The 26,415-nt window shown below is 37.7% G+C and overlaps 1 protein-coding gene and 1 long non-coding RNA gene across 4 annotated transcripts in view; both read left to right on the top strand.

The window, feature by feature from the left end:
* The window catches only part of LOC127410790 (histone H2B-like), a 303,692-nt gene that overhangs the window by 184,093 nt on the left and 93,184 nt on the right, over positions 1–26,415 (top strand). The window lies entirely within an intron of this gene.
* LOC127411344 (uncharacterized) lies at positions 6,533–20,079 on the top strand. Of its 3 annotated transcripts, XR_007892254.1 has the most exons (17): positions 6,533–6,613; positions 6,812–6,900; positions 6,997–7,073; positions 7,865–7,983; positions 8,107–8,525; positions 8,613–8,838; positions 9,033–9,177; positions 9,570–9,787; positions 9,896–10,049; positions 10,131–10,240; positions 10,643–16,217; positions 16,507–16,716; positions 16,841–17,050; positions 19,512–19,568; positions 19,658–19,716; positions 19,914–19,951; positions 20,037–20,079. It is a non-coding gene; the product is annotated as an uncharacterized LOC127411344 (long non-coding RNA). The 3 variants fall into 3 exon arrangements; XR_007892253.1 differs by lacking the exon at positions 6,997–7,073; XR_007892255.1 differs by lacking the exons at positions 6,997–7,073; positions 19,658–19,716.

The following is a 26,415-nucleotide window of genomic DNA, read 5'->3' as shown; positions in this document are numbered from 1 at the left end:
TGAACATGTCTAGAAAAAAGAAAATGTCTAAAAAAAGATATGCTATAAATTAAATACAAAGTAAATATTTGCCTGATAATATTTTTAATTGTATTTGTTTTGGCTTTAGTACAATGACAAGTCAATTATTTAATTTTCCTAACAGCTGTATCTTTATAATCTTACACACACACACACACACACACACACACACAAACTTTTTTTTTTTTATCATTGTGGGGTCTCTCCATAGACTTCCATGCATTTTATGGATTTTATACAGATCTAACGATAATTTCTATACACACACACACACACACACACACACACACACACATTTTCTCACAGTATAAATGAGTCTTTAAACAAGAAATTATACAGCTACCTTTTATATATTTGGAGGGAAAATTTTCCTTGTCCTGGATGTTCCCTTTAGATTGTGCCACTGCTATCTGATATATGTTCACTTATCTCTTTAACAAATAGGATTTAAGCAAATTATTCCTTTGCATGAGATTTGTCATGGTTTTCCATTTCTGTTTCACTGACATTGCATTATCTTGTCATCAGTTCAACCCAAGCACAGGCTTTTGGCTCCAGAGCTTGAAATTGACTGCATTTACATGCACAATCTTATACCTTATGCCTTAAACCATGTTATTTTACCAGGAAAAGTTCATAAACTATTTTCGCAAAAAAAAACTTGATAAGTCAACTGGTCGATTTTGACTGTATTAGTTCAGAAAATCCTTAGTTTGATCAGACAACTTAAATAGTCTTTACACTGAAAAGGTGGCAGAGAAAATATGTATCTAGAGGCAACATAAATATACTGAAACAGGAGTCACAATTGCATGAAAGTTCATGCACATGACAGATAGATAGATATATAGATAGATAGATGTACTAATGTACTAATACAATAGTCAAACAGGAACATTGACTCAGTCAGTGGAATGAGTTTGGGAATGGGTGGGACTATCTGTTTGTACAACCAATGGAAGTCAAAACTTGAAGCACCAAGTTTGCATTATGTTTCCCCCTAGTATGTACCATAATGGTCATATTTGTATTTATTTTTTGGCAACAGGCCTTGTTTCCATTTATGCTGATGCAATTTTCTTGCAAGGTTTCTTTATTATTTCATACACATATCTACAGTGCATCCGGAAAGTATTCACAGCGCTTCACTTTTTCCACATTTTGTTATGTTACAGCCTTATTCCAAAATGGATTAAATTCATTATTTTCCTCAAAATTCTACAAACATTACCCCATAATGACAACGTGAAAGTAGTTTGTTTGAAATCTTTGCAAATGTATTAAAAATAAAAAATGAAAAAAATCACATGTACATAAGTATTTACAGCCTTTGCCATGACACTCAAAATTGAGCTCAGGTGCATCCTGTTTCCACTGATTATCCTTGAGATGTTTCTACAACTTGATTGGAGTCCACCTGTTGTAAATTCAGTGGATTGGACATGATTTGGAAAGGCACACACCTGTCTATATAAGGTCCCACAGTTAACAGTGCATGTCAGAGCACAAACCAAGCCATGAAGTCCAAGGAATTGTCTGTAGATCTCCGAGACAGGATTGTATCGAGGCACAGATCTGGGGAAGGGTACAGAAACATTTATGCAGCATTGAAGGTCCCAATGAGCACAGTGGCCTCCATCATCTGTAAATGGAAGAAGTTTGGAACCACCAGGACTCTTCCTAGAGCTGGCCGCCTGGCCAAACTGAGCGATCAGGGGAGAAGGGCCTTAGTCAGGGAGGTGACCAAGAACCCGATGGTCACTCTGACAGAGCTCCAGCATTTCTCTGTGGAGAGAGGAGAACCTTCCAGAAGAACAACCATCTCTGCAGCACTCCACCAATCAGGCCTGTATGGTAGAGTGGCCAGACGGAAGCCACTCCTCAGTAAAAGGCACATGACAGCCCACCTGGAGTTTGCCAAAAGGCACCTGAAGGACTCTCAGACTATGAGAAGCAAAGATTGAACTCTTTGGCCTGAATGGCAAGCGTCATGTCTGGAGGAAACTAGGCACCGCTCATCACCTGGCCAATACTATCCCTACAGTGAAGCATGGTGGTGGCAGCATCATGCTGTGGGGATGTTTTTCAGCGGCAGGAACTGGGAGACTAGTCAGGATCGAGGGAAAGATTAATGCAGCAATGTACAGAGACACCCTTGATGAAAACCTGCTCCAGAGCGCTCTGGACCGCAGACTGTGGCGAAGGTTCATCTTCCAACAGGACAACGACCCTAAGCACACAGCCAAAATAACAAAGGAGTGGCTCCGGGACAACTCTGTGAATGTCCTTGAGTGGCCCAGCCAGAGCCCAGACTTGAACCCGATTGAACATCTCTGGAGAGATCTGAAAATGGCTGTGCACCGACGCTCCCCATCCAACCTGATGGAGCTTGAGAGGTCCTGCAAAGAAGAATGGGAGAAACTGCCCAAAAATAGGTGTGCCAAGCTTGTAGCATCATACTCAAAAAGACTTGAGGCTGTAATTGGTGCCAAAGGTGCTTCAACAAAGTATTGAGCAAAGGCTGTGAATACTTATGTACATGTAATTTTTTTTTTCATTTTTTATTTTTAATACATTTGCAAAGATTTCAAACAAACTTCTTTCACATTGTCATTATGGGGTATTGTTTGTAGAATTTTGAGGAAAATAATGAATTTAATCCATTTTGGAATAAGGCTGTAACATAACAAAATGTGGAAAAAGTGAAGTGCTGTGAATACTTTCCGGATGCACTGTATACCTAAACTCAGTGTTGGGCAAGCTACCTAAAAAAATGTAGCTAGCTAAGCTACAAACTACCTATCAGAAACATTATTTAAGCTATGCTAAAAGCTACACTTCAGAGAAAGTAGCAAGTTACACTACAAGCTGCATGACAAAAGCAGCATGCTACATTTAATCTACTATTTTTTTTTTTTTTTTTTAAACTAGATGCATGGAGTATACTGTCATAGACAAAGCATCTAAGATACTTATTCACATGATGTTTGTCAAAGCCATGGTACAGTAAACAAAGATACTGAAAAGAAACAAGGAAACAAAGATATAGTATAGTATATAGTACATTATAGTATAGTATAGCATAGCATAACATAGCATAGTATAGCATAGTATAGTGCAATCCGGGATACATGTATACAGTATGGAGCAATATAAATTTTATGTGCGTGTAAAAAAAACACACATAAAAAAAATAAAACAATAAAAAACATGTACATTCATATTTATAATACTACCTCTACAAACGCATGTGTTTAATAGGCAAAATCCTATTTTTACTACCTCTACAGACCCATAACCATTTGAACATAATTTCCTTTTCACATTCTTTATAACTGCGTAGGTATACAATTCATCTTATCCTGCAATTCTGTGTCTAGCTGTTATATTTTTATATTATATGTTCTGGAAGCTTCTGATCAGAGGCCAAATTCCTTACAGTAAATGTGTGAGCACACCCAGGCAATAACACTCCAACGTCTGATGGTATCAGATAATAACACCATGGTACTTTGATGTGTGATGACCATAATTACATACCATTGTATTTACATAGTGCTTCAAAGTACTTTAAATAGTATCAGGGTACTACCAAAGTTCTACAGTGATATTTGATACACGGTTACCATATCACATACCACTGTATTTGCATGGGACTTTTGGGTAATGGAACATGTCACAAAAACATGGTAATGCCATGGGACTTTATTATGTGTTTGGTTGGAAAATGTCTTTACCTGCAGTAGTCGTTTGCAAGCTGTGAATTTGTGGAAACAACTTAATAAAGAACTTCTTTATCACTGGCAAGTGATATGACACATTTGCAGGTTTGGTTTCCATTAACTATAGATAAATATCTACTGCAACCAGTGTTATAATTTTTTTTCCATGTATTAAAGTATTCTGTTAGTGTGTTAGTGAGAGAGAAACCGCTAAAAATGATTCAGCAGAGAGCCCTGAGCTTACTGAGTCATTCATATTGATTTGTGAACCAATTCAGGCTGCTTTGCTATCACTCATTGTAAAGAACTGACTCAAATGCATGATTCAACTGTGAATCTGACATCTTTAGTTCTGATTCAAAACTAACAACAGTAAACACCAGGTTCACAGCGCTGTCTTGCTACCTAATCAACAAAATAGCATTGCTACTGAAAAGCTACTTGATTTAAAAACTAGGGAAGCTACCACCTCTCTACTGAGAAATGTAGTTAAGATGCTGGACTATTTGTAGCGAAGCTACTGCCCATCACTTCCTAAACTATAGTGCATGTCATGTAGGTGCAAATCAGCTGTTCAGTGGTTTCTTTCTTCTCACATAATTACATAATTTCAACTCATATCAGTGTTTCATGTCATTTATTTATTTTTATGGCAAGCAGCCTTATAGTAAGCTGGAAACCATTTTTGCAAAATAAAACACCAACAGATCTCTGATGCAAATTGGTGGAATTTAGCTGTTCAGCGATTTGTTTCATCTATAATTACATAATTTCAATGCAAATAAATATTTAATGTGTATTTATTTATTTGGTAAGTTGCCATGTAATAAGCAGGATAATGTACATTCAGCCAATGTACATTTCCAAAGAACAAACTGCACTTACTAGTGAATAATATTTATTTCTAAGGCATGCATCACTATTACTATTGCTCACACTAACCCTAATTATTAAAATGTTTTATTTAACTCATTCTCCACCATTTGTGCTATGCCTATGGGCATAAATTAGACCTCAAAACATGACTTTTTAACATATACATATCACATTTAGTCGTTAAGAAGATGATTTTATCTAAGCCGACTTACAAAATGAGGAACATAAGCCATTCGTCATACAAAAGCCAGCAATACAGAAGTCAGAGCAGAAGAAAGACAGAAAAGAATGAAATAGACAGAGAATCTCTCTCTCTCTCTCTCTCTCTCTCTCTCTCTCTCTCTCTCTCTATATATATATATATATACACTACCGTTCAAAAGTTTTGAAACACTTGACTGAAATGTTTCTCACGATCTTAAAAATCTTTTGATCTGAAGGCGTATGCTTAAATGTTTGAAATTAGTTTTGTAGACAAAAATATAATTGTGCCACCATATTAATTTATTTCATAATAAAACTAAAATGTAATTAAAAAAAAAAAAAAGTTTTTGAAATTGATGACTTGGACCAAATAATAAAGAAAAGCAGCCAATAAGTGCCCAACATAGATGGGAACTCCTTCAATACTGTTTAAAAAGCATCCCAGGGTGATACCTCAAGAAGTTGCTTGAGAAAATGTCAAGAGTACATGTCTGCAAATTCTAGGCAAAGGGTGACTACTTTGAAGATGCTAAAATATAACACAGTTTTGATTTATTTTGGATGTTGTTTAGTCACAACATAATGCCCATAGTTCCATTTATGTTATTCCATAGTTTTGATGACTTTTCTATTACTTTACTATAAGTTATTTACTTGTTTTTAATCTTTGCATTTATGGTATAATCTTAAATTGATTATGGACATGTCTTTTTTGTCTAGTTGTCTAGCTAGTCTGGGAATCTTAAAATTGAGCGAATAAATGTTAAAATAGGTTATTTTAGTTCTAGCTCTAGCTCTCACCAAAATAAAACTTGTTTTTAGATTCTGTAACAACCTCAAGTTACTTGATTTAAGAGTAACACATAAAGCATCTGTTTAAAATATAATTTATTAAATACAATGTCTCAGACTTCTACAAACATGTACAAACAGCATGGAAGATAAACCTCTACCTCAACCACAGCTCATGATACAATTACACATCCTCATGCCCATTTCTATAGGCAATAATATCACAAAGACTATATTTTATTGGCACAAACACACTTTCTTTGAAACTTATAGAAAAATATGAAGTGTAATCAATGAGCTCATGTACTAATTCTGTAGCCTGGGCGAGTGGGCACTGCCACTTTATGCAACAAGTCTTGATTCAAATTTAAAGTCTCAAAAGCAACAACAGAGGAATCAATCACAAAGATATCCTTTATCAGTCCAAACACTGGGAAAGCGTCATCCACATCTGTAATAATCATAGACTTCCCACTGATGTACTTATTGCCATTGAGGATATACCATTTCACAGAGACAACAGATTGTATGACCTCTCTTCCCAAAACATCTTTAACTTTTCTCTTAACATATTCAGGATTTTTGACAGCTGAGACAGGCCCTGATTCTCTTTCATATGCAAAAATTGGATGCTCAATGCCTATTTCATTCTGACAACATTCAAGAAACTGATTCTGATTTGCGAGTGATTTACAAAATTGAGTTGAAAATTTTAATTAGAAGCCCACTGCTTAAAATAACTGTGCTTTGCCTCAAATTGCATGCACATACTCCTTATTTTTAGATCATAATATGTTATTTTAAAACGATTTTTTATTAACAAGAATATATTTTTGTTTTATGTTTTCATTTTGAATTACAGTATTTTCTGCACGTGCTCATCGTCAGTTCATGTCCGTCACATCTCTATGACGTCAGTAACTTACGTTGAAGCGATTTCGCGTTTTGATAACCGAGGCACGTATCTTTGATGGGAACTGAACGGACAGTAGTTCAAGGTATGTAACTTTAGCCTACATAGTTTTATTATATTTGCAAAAATCATGTTTTCAGGACCACATTGTTGTTAAGATATATAACGGCATTTCACGTGTCCTCCACGGGGGCTGCTGGCTAGCAAGCTAGCTAACGTTAGCCAATGTCAACTTTTGCTAGCTAGCTCACAAACTCACTCTGTGGCTGTGTGTCTTTACCAGGTACTGCGTGTTAAGGCTTGGGCGAGCGGGAGAACTCTGTTTAGTCGGCATGGACGATTTTGACGACACCATACTGTCTGTGTTCGAGGGTAAGTCGTGTTTTCCCCTTCATATTTGCTGATTAGCTTAGCAATGTTAGCATCTGTATACTTGATCACGGGATCGTTAATGTTGTGTACTGTTAGCTGGATAATGCCTGTCTGCAAAAAAGGCCATGCTTGAGCGTCGTGGATAACAACTAAGTTACAGTGAGAGAAAATATGTAAGTAAAATAATATCAGCTCCCAACTGTTAGTTTCTTTTGAAAAAATATACCTAATATATAAATTTTTCTTTTCCATTTATACATTACATGCTTCAAATCAGTGTTTGTCAGTTTTAAGTGGAATTTCAGAATAAAAAAAAAAAAAAAACAACTAGTTCCTTTTATATGGTTTATTACGATGAAATATAACTATCCAAAGTAAAAAAAAAAAAAAAAATGTAATTTTCAGAAAATTAATTATTGCTGCAGTTAATGCTTCTGATTTCCCCAGATGTATTTTTTTTTTTTTAACTGAATCAGTTAAGGTAAATATTAATCTCTGTCTGTGGATCTACTAAAAGATATTGTTGTTGAACACACTATGATTTGAATTAATTAATAGATTTGTCTTGCTAGGTATTAATTATGTAAAATTAGTTTATGTAGGTCGAGCAATATACATTTTATGGGGCTGTCAGAAGCAGCAACTTAAGTGATAATTTTGTTGATAGTGTGGTCAATTGGTCAATTTTGCCTTAGTTAATTTTTTTTAGACATCCTTCTAAAAGGGCTTAGGTTCAATTTCCCTTTCAAGTAAGAATAATTTGGCATGCACTAATTTTGAAAATGCATATTGCAGTAGGTTCATTTCATGCAGATTAGTAATTACAATAAAAATAATAATTTGAGGGTTGCAAACATTCTGTCTTGGGCTGTATTGTGTTGGAATTCAAAAAACTGGCAACAGTGTGATTGAGAGCTGGAATGTGTCCCACCTATAAACATATAATTGTCTTATCAATTTACAGCTGCCAGTATTGATGAGGAGGCTTTGAAAAGCCTTAGCCGTGATGACCTGAAGGATCTTTTTCCTGGCCCTGAAAATTTTCTCAGGAGAAAGAAGCTTTGGGATTTCATCAGCCAAAAGGTAGATACACTTTGAAATAACTAATGGGATTATTACTGTCAAATTGTCTCATATTATTACTGCTCTTAATTGTCTTTTTTTTTTTTTTTTTTTTTTTTTTTAAATCCCCCACAATTTTAATAGTGTGAAAATACTACTGACCAAGATGCCAACACTTGTAGTGGAAGTGGGATTATACCCTCAACTAGTGTCGTGCCACCATGCCAGCCTCGAGCCTCCACCCCCATATCCCAAACTGCTGACAAAACAATGAAAATGCCAGACCCACCAGAGTATGTGATGTACACAGACTCAGAGTTAGAGATGGTGTGCAGCCAGTACTTTGCATTGCTCCGCAATGGAAAGGGAAAGGATTGCAAGATGTCTAAGGAGCTATGTTGCAGACTTATAAGAAACACAATCACCAGCATGGTTGCTATCCTGCGTGCTAGTCCCATGGGGAAAGAAGTAAAATACCCCTCCAAACTCGAAATGAGAGTAATGTCACAGAAGATTGTTGACTATACCCTATGTTACGAGATGCTGGCACAGATATGCCTTACGTAAGTAATGTTTTTTTCCTTTAATTACCTAAACTGTGGGTGGACAGCAACAAGAAAAACAACTTATCAAACATTATTTCACCACAGCTGACCATCTACACCAAAATGTACAAGAGACTCCAAAATATGAGGTCCCCAAGGAAGAGGCAGGGCTCCATGCCACAACGAGGGGTGGCAAAGAAGACTCTCTTTTGCTCAGACAACACAGACAATGAGACAGATGGTGACAGAAGTGGCAACACAAGCAGTTCAAGTGATTACAACATAATTCTTGAGAGCAATGATGAGCTCAACGAGGACAGTTTCAGTGCAGGTGTGTGCTTAATGTGGGAAAAAATGTTCTGGATTCTGTACATCTAAAAAGTTTAAACCTGTACTGAGACTACAATTGCCTCCATCTCATGCGCCAGAGTACACTGTAAGGCACGCACAATGTTGGATATTGGCCTGTGTTTTCCTGTTATTTTGCTTATACTTGTTTACAAATTATTCGATTATTTTCCCCAGGAAAAGTGTCTCCACCGCAGCCACCGTGTGCCAAGGAAGCCATACAATAGCACCCTGGCCTCACCGCTGCCATCTGACTCAGCCTCAGACCCCTTGCCCAAGACTTTGACCACTCCACTAACTGCACCTGCAGAGGACGTTGTTGGTAAGCCCACCATCACCCTTCGCCACCTCTCAGCCTGTTATCTATGATGGTGGCTGTCAGAGTGGCAAGCCAGAGTCTAAATTGTTGGAGATTCAATTGAAATTCCTAAGCACATCATATGTTATTTCTCTGGGTCTAAGGTTTTGGATGTTACTGAACACACTTTTCTGACTTAAGTCTATTAGCTGACACAGTCATTGTCCACATTGATGTGAACAATATCAAACAAATTATTATATTATCCTTCAATTGATTCGACACATTATTTTATGATCAAGCATCTTAAACTTGCATTTAACTTTTAAAGTCATGTATCACAATATATATAAAGTAAAACATTTAGCTGACAAGTGTTTACATTGAAACGTCTTTCCCTGACTGTCTTGTTCTAGCCGGCGAGGACGTTCTGAAGATGCAGGCGAGACACTACAAAACATTGAGCAACATGTACAAGAAGCCCAACGCAAAACCCAACCAAGGCGATGTTGCCCAACTTTTGGACCTTGAGTTCGAGGCCAGGTGGGCTTTCATTGATGCAGATGTTACAAAGGAAGAAGACTGACCCATGAAAATCTTTGAGGCATATCCATGCTTCAGAGACACTCGAAATGTAAGGTTCTTAACTTCCCTTCTTGGTACTCTGTGCTTCTGTCTGTTCAGCCTGCCCTATATTAAGCCTGCTCAGTAGTTGTAATAACTGAGCACAATTTTGTCCTAGGCAATGGATGAGCTGCGTCGCATAATTGGTGGCACCAACCGCAAATACATAGAGGAAATGAAGGGAAGATGGGCAGACTTTTGTGCTAAGGTGCAGTTCTATGGTGTGTGGAAGAAGGCCCTGAAACCCCTTTTCCCCTTGGATCTGCGTGGAGGTAAGTTGCTGTTCCATACCAAATCCATTATGTCAGCCATGTTCAAACCATTCCATAAAAGGCCTCTTTTCTGTTCCATAGTGGATTTCACTCTCACCCTCCTCAATGCACTCCCATCACTTTTCCCCTCACCAACTCCACCACCAAAGCGTCTCGGAAATGCCAGTGAGGCACTGCTTCATATCCTTAAGGTGAGAATTGTTATGTTAGGCCTTTACCACTCACTGTAATGTGTCCTTCATTTACTGACATTGTTGTGCATGTTCACACTTAGAACTACTTCAAAGTTCAGTTCATTACAGATTAATTTAAATCATTCATGTTCACAGTTCATAAATGTAGAATTTTGAACTAAGTTCACAGTCCCAAACTTCCCAAAATTCATGTTCATTTCTTCTGTTCCGACACTAAATTACAGTATGAGCATTGTTAACTGTTGATAGCGCTCTTGGTTCAATTCATTAGTTGCAACCTGATAAGTTCATCAAAAAATGATTGTGTTCAATGAACACACATCCTTTGAAGCAGTTTTGATGCACAGCACTGCTTCTCTTTAAACTCTTCGCTACACTGTCCTTTTTATTTAATTCCAGCCGGGCGAGGACCCTGGGCTATACCTGGAGAACCGGCTTCTCTCCGGTGCTGCTTTTTGATGGAACAACCAGGATTGTCGCCGTGGGAAACATGCCTGTGAGCACCCTCCCCAAGGAGGAATTCTGGGAAGGAATGTTGGTATTAATGGCATACTACCACACTCTGCACTTAACATACCCAAAATGTGTTGCCACGGTCCTCTCTGTCATACAAACCGAGGTCATTGGTGATGCCATCCATGATCAAGATGCTACTAGCGCATATAAGAAAGCAATAGTCGAATGGAAAGCATTCGTTGAAAATAGGTGAACGTCAAGCAGCATTTTGTCAGGACTGTTTGTTTTTGTTTGCAATGTCTTTCAATAACTTGTTTTGTGCCTGACTTGGCTAGCTACTCCACAAGTTTTCCCTCAGTGTCCTTAGGTTATTTGCCAAAATAACTCACCAGGGTTCCTTCAGATCCTTAAAAGGTCTTTCTTTATGCTTTCGAGAGGTCTCAAATTTTAGATGGCACTTTAACTGAGACATATTTGAATACTTTATTACACTGTCTAGAGTTATACGCATTTAATTTAAGTTTTTGTGGATTGTCTTGTTCACGTGACTAAAGCAATTATGGCAGCGTATTACGTGTTTTGATTGCTGTTTGTTTGCTGTGCAAAAGTGATATTTAATTATTTTTTTTAACTCTTAAATCGTCTTAAATTTGATGTTAAAAAGTGTGCAGCAACCCTGACTCACTGTTACTGGTGTACATGTTATTATATGCTGTTATTCTTGACAGTTTAATAAATGTTGACAGTACTCAACTTGCCATGGTTGTGATTCAGTAGAATCAGTTAAGATGTATATTCTAAGAATAAGCACTGGTTTTAAGTTTTTGGTTTTAGTTTTAATATGGATTTAGGTTTATTTCAAGATGAGCCAACTTGTATCAAGAAACAGCTTAATCATACTTCACTAATACTGAGTAATGTTTTGCTTAAATTAGTGATTTTTTTCTTGTTCTGAAGCCTTAATTTGCTAAAATTAAGAATACAATTTTGTTTTAAAATAAGAATTATTTGCTTATATTCAGTATATTTCACTTATTATTGTACTGTTGGAAGTTTATTTTCAAGTAATTTGATCTAATAATCAGCCTTTTCTGCTTATTTTAATCCTTTTGAACACTTATCAGCGCCTCCTTATTTTAAGATTTAACAATCTTATTTCAAGATTTCTTGTTAAGTGAAATTAACTTGCTGCATGGACAGATAATTTCTCTTGTTTTAAGTAATTTCCTCCTCAAATTTAGTGTTTTTTTTTTTTTTTCTTTTTTCTTATATTTTAGCCACCCTAATTTGCAGTGTAAGTGTTTTAAAACTTTTGACCGGTAGTGTATGTGTGTGTGTATATTGGGTTGAGGAATAACGGAATACATGTAACGGGATTACGTATTTAAAATACACAATATATATAACTGTATTCCACTACAGTTACAATTTAAATCATTGGTAATTAGAATACAGTTACATTCAAAAAGTATTTGATTACTGAAGAGATTACTTTGCATTTTATTGTCATTTGTTTCATTTAATATTTAGTCCTTTCAGATGAAAAACATTTATACATATAAATGATGTGATCCAAAGTGCATTTGTACAGCGGTGAAACACTTTCTCATTATGTGTTACATTCATACGAGCAGACAGAGAAGTAAGTTTAAAGTAAGTTTGGAGCAGAAGAAATAGAAATAAACCTTGTGTTAATTGTCAATTTTACGCTAAGCTAAAATGCTATTTCTGACCATTTTACATGCACATGTAACCAGGTACGATTATATTTTTTTTATCAAGAAAATTCACGTTGGATCATAATATCTTTTTTTCTAGTAAGACCTTTGATATTAGGGCAATAATCATATTCTTGATGATAATTTTTGTATTGTGTTCCTGTAAAAATATCTAAAAATCATTCAAACAAGATCAATATGATTTATCTTGTTTTAGAAACAACACTGCATAAGATATTTCGGTTTTTCAGAGAATGTATTTTTAACATGTGTATTTTGTCTTACTGTACTGGCAGAGTTTTTATAGTCAAAACAAGTGAAAAAATCTACCAGTGCTGAAGAAGTAATCCAAAGTATTTAGAATACGTTACTGACCTTGAGTAATCTAACAGAATACATTACAAATTACATTTTACAGCATGTATTCTGTAATCTGTAGTGGAATACATTTAAAAAGTAACCCTCACAACCCTGTATATATATATATATATATATATATATATATATATATGGAACATCAAAATAATTGTCATTCACTTATTGTCCTTGTGTGATATTTTACTTAATATAATAGTAAAAAAAATAAATATATAAATTATTATGGAGTTTTGTGAAAATTATTGTAAAGTAAAAACCATTTGAACATCAATTAATGTGTTACTAATGTTTGTTTACACTTAATTTATGATAAATAATTATAATAAAATGTATTGTGCATATTGTGAACCTTACTGTAAAGTGGAAACCATGTAAACATAAATTAATGAGTTACAAATGTTTGTTGACTCTTAAATAAGTAATGATAAATACATTTTAATTGTGCATTTTGTGAACTTTATTGTAAAGTAGAATCCATGTAAACATCAATCAATGAGTTAATAATGTTTATTGACTCTTACTTAATAATAAATAATGATAAAGTATTTATTGTGATTATTTGTGAACCTTATTGTAAAAAAAAAAACAAAAAACATATTTCAACATTACCTAATGTGTTATTAATGTTTTTAGTCTCTTTACTAACATTATTTAACAATAACAAATGCATTAATTATGGGTAATGAAAGACCTTATTGTAAAGTGAAAGCAATTCACTTGATACAAACATTTGCAGGACATTTGTTAGCATTGCAAAGGTAATGCATTAATTTAACTATCGAATAAACAATCAATACCACATACAGTATATAGTTCTGAGAACAGAAACGTAATTAAAAAATATAGCAGCAATAATGGGGCCAAGCCCACCAACGTATGGCATGTATGTATGGAAATGTCACTGGACATCACTGATTATGACTTTAATAAAAGCAGCATAATGACAAAATTAAAAATGTCCAATGCCCAAAATGGCCTACATAAGAAAATTGGGTATTGTTCAACTTAGCATGCCCCAAGGAATCTTTATAGACAGGTCTCATGATTTTAGTTCAAAGTATTCATAAGTTATAAGCAAAAATACCCTTTTTTGTTTTTATTTTTTTTCATATTTCCTGACCACTAGGTCGTACTGTACTGAAACTGTGCAGGTATCCTCAAGTCATGATGGCTATGACATATACCAAGTTTTGCGTCAGTATGCCTAAGCGTAGCAAAGATACAGCCTCTGATAGCACCTGAAAAAGAGAGAAAGCAATATAATTCTCAGCACTCTCAGGTAAACAACCAGAGTTTTTAACATGTCTGACTGTTAGAGAGCCACTTGTTGTCCGATCCACGTAAAATTTTGCATGCTTCTTTGGAATCATGTTTCATTTTTGTACTAAATTTGATTTCAATCGGAGCCTTTGTTTAGGAGTTATTGGCTTTGGGTAAACTAAGCCACACCCATATGTTTAAATTACACTATTATAGCCATTCTAAATACAAAAGTTCTATGTTTTATTTATAATTATTGATCTAGAAGTCCAGAGATTTGTGCTACACTGGTTTTGTTGAGGATGAGTGGAAAAACCTAGGACTCGTTCACAAAAATGTACATTTTTTAATCTCAAATATTTAACAAACAATTTGGTGATAATACCTTATTCCGTTCAAGAGTTATAACTGTTTTTGTAAAAGCGGCCCCACCCGCTACATACGTTTTGGTGTATCTTTGCAACGATGAATTGAAAGTTCAAACTGTTTTTGATAATTATTAATATTGGGACTCCAGTGAATCTTTCTGCATTATTTGGGTTCCGATCTGGTGAATGGCCTAAGACTAGACTGTTTTTTTTTTTTTTTTAAATTCAAAATAGCAAGAAAATGAGGGGGTGGATCAAAAATTGGCCAGAGCTTAAAATATTTGTCATGACACAAGGAATCACTGGGGGAAAAAATGGTTTCTAGTCCTTACGGTTCAAGAGTTATGGCCCAAAATTGGATTTTTTATATTGCTCACCATCGTGCCATCTATGGGCCGATTCCACGCGTAAGGCTAGCCAGCTGGAGTACTACCATCTCTGAAAGTTTCAAGTTTCTAGGCCTTACGGTTTGGTCTGCACAATCAGTTTTAGGGCAGAATAATAATAATAATATAGCAGCAAGCAGCAATTAACGGGGTTCAAGCCTTTATGGTCCTCTAAGTACATATGTAACAGATAGTAAGTATTAATTAGAGTCTGTTAGCACCTAAAACAATGATAACGTACCTTACTTTTCAGAAACATGTTAGGAAGCACAAAGACATGGTATTTTTTACATTCCTGATTTTAAATTTGGTGATTATATCTCATTCAATATTTTTGACCTTTTTAGAAAAAGCCTCACGTCCATTTTTGGCGTGCTCATGCTCAGATTCGTTAAAGGGTTATTTATGAATGGTGTGGTCTATCAAAAAGCTTTTGATAATTTTTTTGTTTTGTTTGTCAGAGCTGTCCCTAGATGATAAACGACAAATTTAGAGCAAATTGGACAAACAGTCTAGTAGGAGGAAAATCAACCGGGAAATTGTGAAACATTTCATTTTGGGGCATGACCTAAGGAATCAGAATAAGAAAAAAAAATATATATATTTATAGGCATCACAGTTCAAAAGGTATAGGCCAAAATTCGTGTGAAAGTTTGAACAGTTGGTGGTGCTAGAGGGATTGACTTAGTTATAGTTCAGAGTGTCCTCTATTAGTGTGCAAAATGTTATAACTTCCCAGTGTACGGTTCTAAGGGGGAATGCAGGCTCAATAGCGGAAGAACAAGAAGAAGAGGAAAAAATTTATAAAATTAAGGGAATAATAAAAATTCTAAATGGCAGACAGGATGTAAGGCTGACTATTCAGAAGGCTGACCATCCAAACTATTCAGAAGTTATGAGCAACAATAGCAATTTTTCATATCTCCTGACCACTAGGTGGCACAGTGGGTAATACTGCAGGTTACCTCAGGTAACGCATGTCATGACACAGTAAGTTTTGTCGCTAGAGGGTGCGTTAGAGACCCCAAATTTTGGTAATATACAATTGAGAGTGTCTTCTATCAATGTGCCAAATTTCATAACTTTCCTATGTGCATTTCTACCCAGATAGCAAGGTGACATTGATTCAATGTTGAAATTCCATCAGAATCATTATTTTGGTTGACGTTGAATATTCAGTGCTAAAATAATATTGAATCAATGTTGATAATTCATTGCTTTTCAGTGTTGAAAAGACAAACATTGAATCAATGTTGATTTTTCGTTGATTGACTGTTGTACATCTCTGACAGCAATTCAGTGACGTCAAGGCTACATTGTGATTGGTTATCAAGGCACACGTGATCCAAGTTGACAGTTACGCTTTCTCCTACGGTAGAGCCACGGATTCAGCTGGCTCTCCCTCCAGGTAAGCATTAATTAAAATGTTGTCTTTAGTATTTTCTGTGGTAATTTGTCCGTTAAAATTCGCCAAAATTATGGTAAACAACTTAATTGGCCTAAATTTACACCCATTTTGGAGATTAATTTAAATAGGAGTGTATTACTTGTTTCTGTTCAAACGATAAACAGATTTAACGGCCGGTTGGCCTCCTCAGCTATAATTTATAATTAATTTAATTAATAATTATAATTTATTTATCACACATTATACATTTGCACATATACAGTGAAATTCTTTTTTTCACATATCCCAGCTAAGCTGCGGTCAGAGTGCAGGGTCAGCCATGATACGGCACCCCTGGAGCAGATGGGGTCAAGGGCCTTGCTCAAGGGCCCAATGGTGGCATTGTGACGTTGTTGGGGCTTGAACCCCTGACCATCTAGTCAGTAACCCAGAGCCTTAACCACCAAACCACCACTGCAGCTAGCTACTTAGGGTGGCAATGGAAATGTTGCTTTCTGAGGTAAAATATTCGTTAAAATTCGTGAAAAATGTGGATGGATAAATTAATCGTAATTAATTAACAACCATGTTTGTTGCTTTATTATTTATGTGATTTATTACTGTTACTTGTTGCTGTTTCACAGAATTCATCGGAACCACTTTAAGGCTCTGTGCTGGGAAGAAAGTTTCCAATTTTCCAGTGCTCTTGAACGTGGCATAACAGACGCTAAGCGCGAAACAGACAAAGGAGGACAGAGATGGAGAGGAGGCATAAAAGCTGATACTTCTGCGTCGGACCTACGCTGTAGCCTCCACATCTGTTTGGATTTATAGTTCTGCGTCGCCGCTAGTTGGTAAAGCGCAGCAACAGAAGACATTTGTTTACCTTGGTGCTTGGGGAAGCGGTGCATAGATTGCTACTTTTGTTCAAACTGGAGTTAATTAACATTTATTGGAATCTCTATTAAATATATCTGTCATGTTTTGACTGACATTGTTGTTATATGGATAAAAAAAGTATTATGAACGTTTTTAGATTGCGAGATTCATTTATGGTTTATGAGCTTCTCTGTTCAACCCGTTTGTATGTAATAAGCCTCAGCACTTTCATTAAAACACTTTTAAATTCATTCCTAATGAATGTGAAACTACTGCAGATATATTTTGTATTATCCTGGAGAGGGTCTCTGGTTGCACAACGGACTAATCCGTTGTTTAAATTGTGCTGTGTTAATTTGATGTTATTGTAAATTGGTACATGTCTCATCACTGTCACGACTGCTATGTTGATCGGAACTGCACCCAAGAATTTCACACACCATTGCACTTGTGTATATGGCTGTGTGACAATAAAGTGATTTGATTTGATAATCACAACTACTGTGGTCCGTGTATACGCGACGCGTACAGTGCATCCGGAAAGTATTCACAGCGCTTCACTTTTTCCACATTTTGTTATGTTACAGCCTTATTCCAAAATGGATTAAATTCATTATTTTCCTCAAAATTCTACAAACAATAACCCATAATGACAACTTGAAAAACGTTTGTTTGAAATCTTTGCAAATTTGTTAAAAATAAAAAACTAAAAAAAATCACATGTACATAAGTATTCACAGCCTTTGCTCAATACTTTGTTGAAGCACCTTTGGCACCAATTACAGCCTCAAGTCTTTTTGAGTATGATGCTACAAGCTTGGCACACCTATTTTTGGGCAGTTTCTCCCATTCTTCTTTGCAGGACCTCTCAAGCTCCATCAGGTTGGATGGGGAGCGTCGGTGCACAGCCATTTTCAGATCTCTCCAGAGATGTTCAATCGGGTTCAAGTCTGGGCTCTGGCTGGGCCACTCAAGGACATTCACAGAGTTGTCCCATAGCCACTCCTTTGTTATTTTGGCTGTGTGCTTAGGGTCGTTGTCCTGTTGGAAGATGAACCTTCGCCACAGTCTGCGGTCCAGAGCGCTCTGGAGCAGGTTTTCATCAAGGATGTCTCTGTACATTGCTGCATTCATCTTTCCCTCAATCCTGACTAGTCTCCCAGTTCCTGCCGCTGAAAAACATCCCCACAGCATGATGCTGTCACCACCATGCTTCACTGTAGGGATGGTATTGGCCAGGTGATGAGCGGTGCCTGGTTTCCTCCAGACATGACGCTTTCCATTCAGGCCAAAGAGTTCAGTCTTTGTTTCTCAAGGTCTGAGAGTCCTTCAGGTGCCTTTTGGCGAACTCCAGGCGGGCTGTCATGTGCCTTTTACTGAGGAGTGGCTTCCATCTGGCCACTCTACCATACAGGCCTGATTGGTGGAGTGCTGCAGAGATGGTTGTTCTTCTGGAAGGTTCTCCTCTCTCCACAGAGAAATGCTGGAGCTCTGTCAGAGTGACCATCGGGTTCTTGGTCACCTCCCTGACTAAGGCCCTTCTCCCCCCTATCGCTCAGTTTGGCCAGCTCTAGGAAGAGTCCTGGTGGTTCCAAACTTCTTCCATTTATGGATGATGGAGGCCACTGTGCTCATTGGGACCTTCAGTGCTCCAGAAATCTTTCTGTACCCTTCCCCAGATCTGTGCCTCGATACAATCCTGTCTCGGAGGTCTACAGACAATTCCTTGGACTTCATGGCTTGGTTTGTGCTCTGACATGCACTGTTAACTGTGGGACCTTATATAGACAGGTGTGTGCCTTTCCAAATCATGTCCAATCAACTGAATTTACCACAGGTGGACTCCAATCAAGTTGTAGAAACATCTCAAGGATGATCAGTGGAAACAGGATGCACCTGAGCTCAATTTTGAGTGTCATGGCAAAGGCTGTGAATACTTATGTACATGTGATTTCTTTCGTTTTTTATTTTTTATAAATTTGCAAAGATTTCAAACAAACTTCTTTCACATTGTCATTATGGGGTATTGTTTGTAGAATTTTGAGGAAAATAATGAATTTAATCCATTTTGGAATAAGGCTGTAACATAACAAAATGTGGAAAAAGTGAAGCGCTGTGAATATTTTCCAGATGCACTGTATTTACATTTGGTTACATTTTTGGAGAGGTGCACGTCAGTTACGGCGTAGGTCCTTATTTATTATTTACTTTATTATTATTGTTTTTCCTTTTTTGGTGTGGGTGTTCCCAAAGAAAATCACATTGTGTTCAGGTGGTGAATATGTATTTATTTTAATGATCTCCCTTTTTTTTTTATTTCTCCTACAGTGTCCTGCAGCTCCAATTTGACTTGTTTAAACAAATATTATAAGCAGTAATGCAGACAAATACTTCATTATTACTTCACCTCATGTCACTTAATATTTTTCCTTTTAGCAGATGAGCAAGTTGATTGCAGGCCCTTCAATGAGCTGCCACAAGATTGAAGAAATGGTATGTATATCAGTGTAATAAGATTTATATGTTAAGTGTTACATGGATTCAGGTTGACACTTAATCAAATTGTCATTGTCTGCCTGTAGGAAGCACTGGTAAATGCTGCCGTTGCCATTTCCACACTGGCCAACTTTATATCAGAAAAGTAAAGTAGTTATTTGCTAATCTGGAAAGTAACAGTCATTTTAGAGCTACATTGCAATCTGTAACTCTAAAAATGAATGCCATGTGCAGCATGGCAACAAATGTCACCAAGGTTTGCAATATTCAAAACATGATAAAAAAAAAAAAAAAAACTAATGGCAATGTTTTTTTACCCCCTTCATTTTTCCCTTTTTGTAGGACATCAGAGGGACATTTCCTGGGTTCGCTCACATATGGTAAGAATTAATTTCTGCCAATGGTACCTGTGACGTGTTGAATATTAGTTAATATTTTTAATTTTTCTTTGTTTTTTAATTAAAGGTCAGAGAATGGAATCTCCTGAATCAAGGCAGATAATAAAAGGCAAGTAATTAAGGGATTTACAAAATTTGTTGATGATATCTTATTCCGTTGAAGAATTTTAACCATTTAAGAAAAAGTGGCCATGCCAACTTTGTTCATATTGACGTACTGTTGCAACGGTGCATTGAAACTTCCTACTTTTTTGATAGTTATTTATATTTCTGCACTGGTTAAGTTCCGATTGGGTTAACGGCTTAGGACTAGTTCAAATAGCTGCTGAAAGTTGGTTGGTAGATGGCGGCCATGTTTTTCAAGATATGTGACTGTCCTCATAGACTTTGATGGCAGCTTGGACAAAGACACAGCATGCAACATTTCAAGTCGATCAGACCAACAGTTCCATAGTTAGAGCCATTTCAAGATTTTTAATTTTTATAGTGCCAACAAGAGGTAGAGACACGCAGGATGACCCCATACATAACTGTGCCAAATTTGGTGAAAATATCTCATTCCTTGCAAAAGTTATATGCCCAATTTGTACTTTTTTGCATACCATTGCAATGATAAATCAAAAGTTAAAACTTTTTTTTGATAATTATTGATACTGAGACTACATAGAATCACTCTTCACTGGTTTGGTTCCGAACGGGCAAACAGCCTAGGACTAGTTTGAAAAAGTAGTTTTTAAAAGAATCTCAAATATTAATGAACGATTTGATTCACACCAATGATTTTTGAGGCAAAGTTGTTCAGAATGAGGAGATCTATCATATGGTATTAATAGCGTGTGTCTGTTTGAAACACTGCGGTAAATACAACCTTTTACAGGCATGAAAAATGTGATAGCGCCTCCCGGTGGCCAATAATTTTTACATTCTGCACAGACCTCTTGTGCCAAGAAACACATAGGCCTACTAAGTTTCATTCCAACTGGCCTTTTTTTAACCCTATCTAATAGCTGCTGAAAATGTATTGGTCTATAGCGGCCATGTTTTTCAGGAAATGCTACTGTCCTTGTAGACCTCAATGGCACCTTGGACAAAAACACTGCATGCAAAATTATAGGTAGATTGGACCAACAGTTCCATTGTTAGAGACATTTTTAGGCTTAAGAAAAGAGATGCTCTGAACTGGGGAGAGCTTGCTCTTTTCCCAGCTGACCCGAAGCCCTAGCCGGCTGAGGTGCCTGAGCACGTGGTCCCTGTGTGCACACAGAATCAGCCAAAAGGGCAGAAAATGGGAATGGGAGGTCCGCGGTGATTTACCCGGCTGAGGCACGCCCATTGAAGCCCCCAAATCACCTCCAGCACCAGCCGGGCCGGCCTCATACCCGGAGGTAGAAGGCACGGCATGGGGGGCGGCTAGAGTGGCTTTCCCCCGGAAGAAGGAAAACCGCGACCGCAACGTTGCCATGGTCATATTCTCGCAATGAGAACATGAACCATCCACGAACGCTGCCTCAGTGTGATTATGACCCAGACACGTGAGGCAGCGCCCATGGCCGTCGGAAGTGGAGAGATAGAGACCGCATCCAGGAATCACACAAAGACGGAAAGGCATCTTGAAAAAGACGCGTCTTTAAAAAGACGTTCACGTCAATGTGTTTGCCCTAATAGAGAAAATATACCCTTTGCAGGAATATAAACTCTCTTAGCGCTGTCGATGTGCCCAGATCTATGCAGAAGGAGAGAAAAGCTGCTGGAATGCGCTGTATATCCAACAGCAAACGCTTCTCGGGAGGTGAATGGACCGGTAGGGGAAGACAGCTTGCTGACACACAACCACTCTGAATGAGTGGTTGTGAGCCAGCAGGGGAGTGGCATGCAGATTCCATTTGCCAATTCTCATTGGCCTTTTCTCAAAGATCTGAGGTGTTTGGGGCTCCCAAAGGTGACCCCTAGTATCACTACATCGACACAACGTTGAGTGAGTGACAGAAGGGGAAAAAACAATTATGCATTTAAATTTCAAAACAAAATTCCATTAAATTGAATTGCATAAACTTTAATAAAATGTTTCAATAATTAAGTTTCAAATATTTAATTTTGTAAAAAATATCAATTTGATCGAATTTTGTTATGAAATTGAAATGCATAAATCTTTAAAAGCGGCTAAAGTATTTTTTGAGAGTATCGACTGCAAGTATAAAAACAATATATTTAAGGTTTATTGCAAAATATTCAGATATATGCAAATATACAAGTAGTTTTAGAGTTCCCTTTCGTAGGGACTCCTTCATGTGATGACGCAATAGGAACACATCAATGGTTACATGCCCTCATACTATCCCAAAAACAGCAGTGCTTCATCGAGGCACGCATTTTCTCACCATGAGGAGCTATCCTCAGTGGTTCCAGTTCTACGGCCTCTGAATATGGAGCTCCGTGAGCATGGAGCCGTTTGGGATTCCGGCTCTGTGCTTAAGAAGATAGAGTGCAGGTGGACACCGGACTCATCCTTAATTTAACATTAAATTATGATAGCAGTTTTATACCTTTTAGTCCATGTCTATTAGCTCTGAGGCCATCTTTGAATAAGTATAGTCCTATTTTTTACTAATACAATGCACTCTAGAATAAGTATGTCCTGCCCTCTAATACCACCTGACATAAACTACCAATAGAAACACTCTATTTCTAGGTGTGGAGCTGGTATTGCTGCCGATGAAGGCACACCTGTCTTTGGCGTTCTGTTGTTATGCCAGTGTCTAGCGATGTTCAGAAAGAGACATGTTCTCACTGCAGTAACGTTTCACAGGCTGTTGGGGCTTATGATCATGGCATCCGCTATCATTCCCCTGGGCATGTTGCATGTGAGACATTTTTGGTGTTGGATGAAGTCCATTAAAAGGACTTCACCCGCTGAGGCATGCGCTTCGTCCTTTCAAAGTGATGCGCGGATTGCCACCCTCTTTCTAATAGCAGGTATTCCACTAGGACAGGTGTGTCACCGCAAAGTAATAATGACAGACGCCTCCTCTGTGGGTTGGAGTGCTGTGTACAAAGGTTGTCCAGCTTACTAAGTTTGGACGGGCCAGTGTAAAAAGTGCCACATAAACTGCCTGGAAATGTTTGCGGTGCTGTTGGCATTTAAATATTTCCTTTCGGAGATTCGAGGCAGTATGTCCTCATCTGGTCGGTTAATATAACGGTGAGATTTTACACCAACTGTCAGGGAGGAGTGCACTCTTGTGCCATACTGAGGCTGAGATTATTCTATGGGCGCAGGACAATGAAATGTCTCTACGAGCTGTACATGTCCCTTGTTGCTTGAATTTGGGGGCAGATCTCCTGTCTAGACAGGGTTTGATACCCAGAGAATAGACATTACATGCTCAGATTGTGAAACGGATCTGGAGGAGGTTCGGCAGAGCAGACTGTCCCCTGTGGTTCTCTCTCTCTCGCCCCCAGCACCGCTGGGCATCAATGCGCTGGCACATCAGTTGCCAACATTGCGTCTCTATACGTTTCCACTGATCAACCTGCTGTACGCAGTTCTACAGTGGTTTCGGGAGGATCGAGTTCAACTGCTATTAGTGGCGCTGTATTGGCCATCTCACATATGGTTTTCGACTCTGGTCTCTCTCCTGTAGGGGATGGCTTAGGAGATTCCAGTCAGAATGGACATGTCTCAGGCGCAGGGCAACATTTGGAACACCCGGACAGATTTATAAAAGTTATAGGTTTGGCCCCTCAACTAGGCGGTCTTCTGAATGATGTTTGATACCATTCTGAATACTAGAGCACCATCAGCGAGAAGGCTATATTTGTTTAAGTGGCATATTTTCACCTTATGAGGCCTTCTATGGCGATGAACACCAGTAAAAGCCAACCCACCTTCATGGTACATAAAACCCAGATTTGAGGCAAAGTAAACTGAAACTTACCTGGCTAGCCACCGAAACCGGCTTCATGGTATAGACCACTGTTGTTCAGCGTGATGTGAAGATCCAGTTCACTGTTTTCACAGGAGTGTTTTGGGGCCAGTCTGCCCCAGCAACGTTTAAAGTTTATGTTGCCGCTATAGCTGCTGAACATTTGCTTATGAATGCCGTTTCTATCTGTAGACATTTTCTTGTCTGTCGTTTTATGCACGGAGTGTGCAGGCTTAGACCTTTTTGTCCTGTCCGTTTCCCTTCATGGGATTTATCTGTGGTGTTAGAAGCGCTCTTGGGTGCCCTGTTTAAGTCCTTATCATCAGTAACTGATAAGTTTCTGTCTCTTAAAACAAACAAATTGGCATCGTTTGGGTTGATGATTTGCATGCCCTGTTGATCTATCCTTTTTGTATGGATTTTGCACCAGGGTCATCAAGGTCGTGTTGAGACTTCGTTTGGGGTATGTACCTAAGGTTATCTCTAAATATTTTCGCCTGCAGACTATTAACTTGCAGTCTCTCTCTTCCCCCATTTGAGTTGGATGAGAGTTAAAGGTTGCATATGCTGTGCCCTGTTAGGACTCAGCAGGTTCATGTTGACCGCACTATCCAGGGCCTCATTTCCCAAAAGCATCGTAAACCTAAGTAGATCGTAGAATCCATCTTACGATTCATCTTAGATTTGCGGCCCGTTTCCCAAAAGCATTGTAACTTAAGTAGCACTTGAAAATGCTTGTAGATTTACGAGTGCTCTGGAGTTCTTGTACAGCACTAAGAGCATCGTAAGCATCAAATTATGCAGACACCTGCAGGACAATCGCAAAATTACACCTGATACAATTTAAAGACCTTTAGCTACACTTTATGCTAGAACTTTATTATCAGGATACCTATATTTTATTTTGATTTTAACAGACAAGTCTAATAATAATAATAATAATAATAATAAATAAATGCATAAAATAGTCTATATAAATGGATGAATAGATTAATTAGTGAATAAATAAAGTTATTTGTGAGGACTAGTTGGACTAGTTGGTAACAGCAAAGTGGTGGCATGATTAGTAGCAGACAACTGTAAATTAAATTCAGAGAGAGGAGAAAAAAGTCAGTTACTGCATGAAAATCATCTGTATGTATTTGCTAATCATCATTGTCTCCTCTTCCTATCTGACACCTAAAGGTGCTCTTTCAGCACTACAAGTTGTGTAGCACCACACATGCAGCAGTGTTGTCACCGTTATCAATTTTGGGAGTAAAGGGCAGACCTCTGCTTTTTTGGTGAATGTCCCTAAAGCGCATCTTTTAAATGTCTCCATATTTTGTGCTGCATGATAACATGGTGAACCCCCGTAATAGTCAAAGAATGCTTGTAATAGCAGGATCAAACAGAGGGCCTCAGCTGTCTTTTCTAATCATGGAAGCTTTCATATCAAGAGAAATGTGTGAAAACAAAATAATACACATGCAGGCCTGATTATGGAAGAAGACTTAGATAAAGAAATAGATTGTTCAGCACAAAATTATTGTAAAACAATATATACAAATTTAGTTAATTAGGTTGAATATTTAAGACAATATTTTTAAACAAATATTAGCGAGGTAAATTACAAATGATTGTAAAGTTACACACAAATATAATGAAGTTACAGTGACGAGCAGCACTATACCTTCACATTTCAGCACTGTTGCACGGACAGCAACTCTCTTAAGTAGCACTTAAAGCACGTCCTCACACGTTCACATTAAGTGCAGTTTTGAGAAACACATAAAAAATAATGAACGTTCGTAAAATCGCTCGTAGAAAACGCTCTTAACCTCTAAGATCGATCTTTATTGGGAAACGAGGCTCAGTGCCGTAAGTCAGAGCAGCTGTTTGTATGCTTTCGTGGCCGCAACAGGTGTTTTGGTCTCTAAGCAGAGGATGTCTCATTGGCTTTTTGAGGGAATTTCAGGTGATTATGAGGTGCACAGTTTGCCTTTGGGTATTCTGACTCATTCCGTGAGGAGCGTGGCCTCCTCGTTGGCTTTAGCTAGAGGTGCATTCTTGGAGGACATTTGTATGGCGGCAGGGTGGTTCTTTCTGCATACTTTTCTCATATTTTATAATCAGGAGGAGGGTTTGACTTCTGCATCCCAGATTCTCTCTGTTGAAACAGGAGTAATGTCATAGTTTTTATATGTTTAATCTTGCTTATGCACTGCTGTATGCTTGCCACACTGGCTAAAACAGTTGGCAGCTACTGTTCGCATGGTGTGATGGGAACGTCTTGGTTATGTACGTAACCTTGGTTCCCAGAATGGTAACTAGATGCTGCATAACTGACCATACACTCTAGTAGATGCATAGGCTCTTGCCTCTTTAAGAAAATCTGAGGGATGGTACTGTGGGTTACGCTTATAAAGAGCCAGTGATGTAGCTCCTTAGGGGTGTCGCTTAAGCGCCATTAGCCAATGAATTGGTATTATTGTATAAGTGCTTCAGACCACGTGACCACTGATTTGTTTCCATTGCGTCATC

The sequence above is a fragment of the Myxocyprinus asiaticus genome, chromosome 2 (assembly GCF_019703515.2).
Source record: "Myxocyprinus asiaticus isolate MX2 ecotype Aquarium Trade chromosome 2, UBuf_Myxa_2, whole genome shotgun sequence".
Classification (NCBI taxonomy): Eukaryota; Metazoa; Chordata; class Actinopteri; order Cypriniformes; family Catostomidae; genus Myxocyprinus; species Myxocyprinus asiaticus.
This window is presented reverse-complemented; position numbering and strand designations above follow the sequence as displayed.